This window comes from Leptosomus discolor, chromosome 6 (genome assembly GCF_034619465.1).
Source record: "Leptosomus discolor isolate bLepDis1 chromosome 6, bLepDis1.hap2, whole genome shotgun sequence".
Lineage (NCBI taxonomy): Eukaryota > Metazoa > Chordata > Aves > Leptosomiformes > Leptosomidae > Leptosomus > Leptosomus discolor.
This window is the reverse complement of record NC_141396.1, coordinates 31,463,055-31,469,007: the sequence shown is the minus strand read 5'-3', so window position 1 is coordinate 31,469,007 and position 5,953 is coordinate 31,463,055.

The following is a 5,953-nucleotide window of genomic DNA, read 5'->3' as shown; positions in this document are numbered from 1 at the left end:
GTGGGTGGTGCAAGCCAAAATGTCACCTTAGCCAATACAACTATGGACCAGCTGAATCCAGAATACCTTCCTACATTGTTGTGAAATGCTCCTACAAACACACAAGACAAGCAAAGAATAAAAGCAAGAGGAGTAAGCTTTTCAGCATCAAAACTCCCTCCAGTGGTTTACTTCTTGATCTAAGTCACACTGTAATTTTATTATTTCTTCTTTATGCAGCTTATGAAACAATTTCTTTCACCTAGATTTTACTCTGCTCAGGTATATTCCACCACTGCATGGGCCGTACCTACAAGGCTCCTGGGATTAACTTGAGAGGAAAGCAAAGTATGAGATCCAAAACTGGCCTTTGTTCACTTTGTTTAGTTTAACTTCAAAGCTATTACAGAGGTAAAGCTGAGAGATTTGGGGAAAAACATTTATTACTTCATGAAGATAGTTTCTTCATTACTGTGAAGTTCCTCAACCAAATGAAAACTTAATCACATAGTCAGTATTCCCTTCTCTCATTAACAACACATTTCCCCCCACTTTCTTCTACAATCCAATTGAAAGGCAATGCACTTGAGCAGTAATTTGAAGTTTCAGTTCTTTATTTTAATATCTTAGATTCTGGAGGAAGAGAAAGGAATAACAGTGAGGATGAGGCTATGGTCCTTTCCACACTTAGCTTCTTTTTAGAGGATATGGTCCTTTCTATTCTTAGCTTTCACTTAAAAGAGCAGTTTAACCCACTCTTAGCTAACCTCCCTCCCCAGAGCTATAGGGAAGTATCAGGAAACTCCTTCCAACCTTCCTTTAGCAGGTTTCATGAGAGGAATGCAGAATTCAAAGCAATGTTTGTACTGAAATGTCTTGTCTAAGTCAATACATCTGCCTTCTAATACTTCGAAGTGGTTTACCTTTAGATGTGCTTTTCTAAAGTAAATCTTGGGAGGAGAAGTTCTCAAAAAATAGTTGTTCTAGAGATGTGTGGAATACACACCATCCCCACTTTAGCATTTCATTTTTTCCCTTCTCTAAACAGCAGCATTCTTACAGCTGAGGGGTTTTTTCCACAGTGACTAAATCCATGAGATTGAATTTATTTCCCCTAAAAGAAAAGGAAAAGAGTTATATGAAATTGTGATTTTCAGCTTTTCCCCTGGTGCTTCTTCTAGCACATGAGAATAAACAGACAACATTCATTTGCAATCCACAGCAGACTACATCACAAGAATTACGAGGTATAGAGAGTCCACAGTGCAGATATATATACCTTCTGAGCCCAAAAGCATAGGGCACAAAAAGCTATTGAAACATTTCTTCCCCATGGACCCTCTGGTAGTTCTCCCTTTGGTTGCAATAATGGTGGGAACCCAGCAAGTCATTTTGTCCTAAGTGAACTAGTTCTTCCTTATGTCACATCAGAAGAAGCCATAAAATAAAATAAAATGTAACCAGCTTACTTCTCTGAGGGGAAAAAAGGTAATCAGTGGGTTCCAGAAGATCTGGGGCATTGTTTTGGAGCAAACTTTTGGAAACTTACTTCAAACTGAGGTTTATTAAAAGGAAGGTTACCAAAACTAAAAACAGGTGATAATGACTTCTGCAGCAGCTGCATGATAGATCATAAAAAAGTGGGCCATTCAGGCTGGTAATAAACTGCCAAAAGAAACAAACTGTTCAAAATCCAGGATGTTTTTACGTAAACAAAATCATACAGCATTAGAGATGTAAAGACGCTATTACAGTTCCTCCCTTCACCTACCACAACCGGATATTGTCTCCAGGCAGAGGACAACATTAAACTGATAATATATTCAGGTAGCAATAAGGAGAAAGAAGAGAAAAAACATACCATCTTCAAACAGGAAGTGTTCAAAGATACTCATCAAGTCTAAGGAATTTTATTATGACTCGTTGCTTGGGCTTTTAAAGGTATTTAAAAACACAAAGTATGTAATTCTTCCCCTCCTTTGCATTGAAGGCCATTCACACTAGTGAAAACGGGGAAGAAATGCTAGTGAGTACAGCCCATTTCATATAAAAGGCTGAACCTGCCAAGAAAATAGGTCAAAACTCACACATGCTGCTTCATGTGTTAATAAGAAGTGCATGGTATGTGTCATTAAGAACTAGACCCTTTGCTCTTGTCATGATTTTGTTCAAGAGTAGTATTGTTGAAGACTATACTCTTCTGCATTCCCTTCCACTTTTAGAGGGTATAAAAAGAATGCTTCCATGGCTAGAAAAGCCTTACAAATCCACAGCATGTTGTTCTCTATATCCCTCAACTCCAACATGTACTAGAGATTAGTTTCTATCTATAAAAAGAACTACAGCTGTTCGTGCTCCTCTACTTACAAGAGGCTTGAAAAGCATATATTAATTAGGAGAATTTGTTTGGGAGCACCTCAAAACTCTTGTGCGTACTCCCTGTGTAACTAACATCTTTGCCTTCCTTTCACCTCTACTGAGACTATAAAAATCATTCAGGGGAAAGCCTACAAAATTAATTTCACCTGAATATCTCTCCAAGTGATTCACACTGTAACCCCAGTGGCATTCAGAATAAATCATTATTAGTTCATATTTCATCTCATTTTAGCAGCTTTATTTGTGTCATGTACCCTCTACTTGGCAGTCATTCTTTCCGCTTTGCTGTCTCTTTACACCCTTTAACACAGATGACTGATTAGATTAAAATAATTTAGAACTGAGATGATTCATGTTTCAGTTAAAGTCAACTGTACAGCCTGTTCTGCACTGGAGAGACCGCCTGTAGTTTACCATGCACTTGGGTATGTTCCAGTGACTTGGAGGTGTGAAAGGACTAAGGCAAAACTGAGGCGCTTCCCTTTGGCCTTTTGTACTACAGCAGCTGTTCACAGAGCAGCTTGCTGCCAAAGGCAATAGCGCACAGTGTTGTAAGTTAACAGACAAGCTCTTCACCACCTTGAGCTCAAATGCACCTGGGTCACAAGTGAAAATGTTTGTCTGATGACCCAAGCAATTCTGCAAAACTGCTGAGCAATTGGTCACTATTGGTGGTCCAGCAAAGAAGGTGCCAAGAGCCAGTGTGATAAAAGGCTGTTGCAAGCCAAGATTGGAGTACTGCATAAGGCAGCACTCACAAGTTGCCAATCTTTCCAATTTTTACATTCTGCAGGGATCTTCGCACCTATGTTTTGCAGTTACAGCCTCATTTTCCATACTTTTGGAAACTGTTTTTCATCCACCACTAGACTAAAAAGTGTCATCATAGCATGTGACATTGAGTAAATTTTCACACATTCTCAGGTAGTAAGAGCAGAAAAAGTATTTTTCTTGAAGTCATATGCAAAACTAACAGGAAGCTTGACATTCAGAAAACAACAAAGGCACCTCCAACGCTTTCCTGGGTGTTTCTACAGCTCTTCAGAGCATAACATGGGTAAGTCGCATGTGTTCCCATATTCCTGTGTGCCTGGTGCCATTTTTTACTTCAGCCATTCCAAGGAGTGCTGCTCCTCCTCTGATCCCTCAGTGGAAGATATTATCATCTCAGTAACTCTGACATGCCATCTGTCTGTCTCTGCTTCTGAAATCACTATTTCCACAGGGCTCTATTGAGAGAGGGCCTTTATCTGCAATGTTAGTATCCGACAATGGTATTTCAGTGGCTGAGCAACAGGTATCTCAGTTCAAACACTTGTGCAGTTGTTAATGTCACAGGAATGTGAGGAGTCCCATGTTATAAATAGGTTTATATAAAAGCAGTCTTAAACCAAAGAAATAAATTAGTACTGTCATTCCTAGCAACCCTAGACATGAGCCACAATCCCATACACTGTATGTTTCATGTAGAACAAAAAGATGACTATACCTTCCTTACCCCATTGAATTTATAGCCTAAATTCTCATTTTCAAATCTGTGCAAAGTTCATAGTTGTCAAGATTTATAAGTTGTCCTATTTACATCCCTTCTAAGGACAGTAGACTGAGTAGATCATCAGTGCAAAAGTTCCTCTAGAGCAAATCTAGCCTTAACAGTCTAATACGAAGCACAAACAGCAGTAGAGAAGAATTTTTTTTATTTTGGTAGGAAAATACTTCTTTCAGTTACAGCAGCCCTGGCAGCAGCAGGGTTCTGTTGGAGACACAGCACAGGAATTCTATGTACCTGGCTCACAGAGTAAAGCAAATGCTGCAAGAGTCATGGCAGTGTAGGAAAATGCTAGTACATTTTCCAAACACTGCTATCACCTCACTGTGTATCACTGCCAGGATCTCGTGATATTAGGCTACAAAGCTGGCCTTGCGGTGATTGGATCACATATTACCTACAAACACTTTTTGGCAATGAAATGGGCTCTCAAGATTAAGATTCACCTGAAACTTGGGGTAAACAGTAGGACCAGTGCCTGGGAAGTATGCAAAGGGATTCATCCCTCTTTACAGTGAACTTTTCCTCCCTTGCTTTCTGTTTTGTTTTTTTTTTTTTTTAAATTTATTTTATTTTTATTTTTAAACTTACACAAACAGCAGTATTGATGCAGATTTAGTACCAAAGATTTTTTTGATCACTTTCAGGAAAGTTTTAATCAATGCTTGCCAAGGAGACTTTATGTGTGAGACCCTTTTTAAAACCCACTTTCATTTGGACTACTACGTTACATAATCCATGAGATCTATGGCTCAGAAGCACAGGAATTCACAGCAAAAATGGCCTAAGTAGGTCTTCTGATGATGACTGCAACTTGAAAGATAATTAGAATTTGTAAAAACACCCATTTTAACTTCATGAGGCTCGAGTCAAGCCTTAGTATTCTATAGAGCAGAGTGAGCTGCAGCTCAGGTTAAGCTGTCTCAGCACACAAACACAGAAATAACCTGAAAGTAAAGCTCATCATATGTGCCTCTTAGTCCATTATTGTTTGGTGTTTTCTTTTATTAAGTTGTATGAGATTTTCTAACATTATAGTTTATCCTGGAGATAGTTATCTCCTACATTAGGAATGGGAAATTTTATGATGGCGCAGTCGCAGTACATGTTGCATTAGATGAATTTGTGTTTCTCTCTCCCTACAAAGAATCTGCTCTCAGTATTATCAACCAACTTCAGCATTCTACCTTATTATGAATAACTGGCTTCAGCCACTAAAAAAATGTATGACACATACGTAAAAAGTTGCTAAGGGGAACTTTTGTGAACGATGTTTTAACCCCAATGTAAAAACAAAGCCACTATTAATTTCCCTCAACATTTAGACTTCACTGTGACTTGCACAAGTGCACAAGGAGATGGTTCAGAAACAGACACAAAAATCTGAGACCACATCATTGGACAGCACAAGCTCTCCCATGTAAAGTCTCATAAAGGACATTGCCTGAATAGGCCGTGGGACACTTACGGGCATACTGACAACTGCTACATGTTTTCCACTGACTGGAAAAATAGAATGGAAAATCCATACCCTTCCACACAGTGACATGCCTGAAGGGTCATACAGAAAGTGAATGTACCTCTAATTTAACAGCACTTCCTTCAAAAGCCCCAGTGCTTTAAAAATGTACTATACATTCCCAGAAGCATCCTTTGTATTTGTATATTTGATTTTTATAAAGTTTTGCAGATGCCTACAGTTAATCATGTGCATCAACACTTACACAACCTCTCAAGACACACAACTGAAGGATTTAAAAGTATGTTAGGTCAGTACTGAAAGTTACTGAATTTTTAAAGTAATTTTCCAGTCTAGTATTTGCTGCTAAATCCATGAAACTGTACATTAATAAATCTCCTAAGTTTCATATTTTTTAAAGCCAAGGTTATTATTGACAGATAATCTGGGCTGCAAACTGTATTGTTATCAGGCCTACTGTGATTTGATGTAGAAAGCAGTGGGCACTTTGGCATAGCAAATCCTTACAAAGAGGAGGAAGGACAGTCCTGCAAAAATGCACAAAAGTTGGAATCAGAAGTTCATGA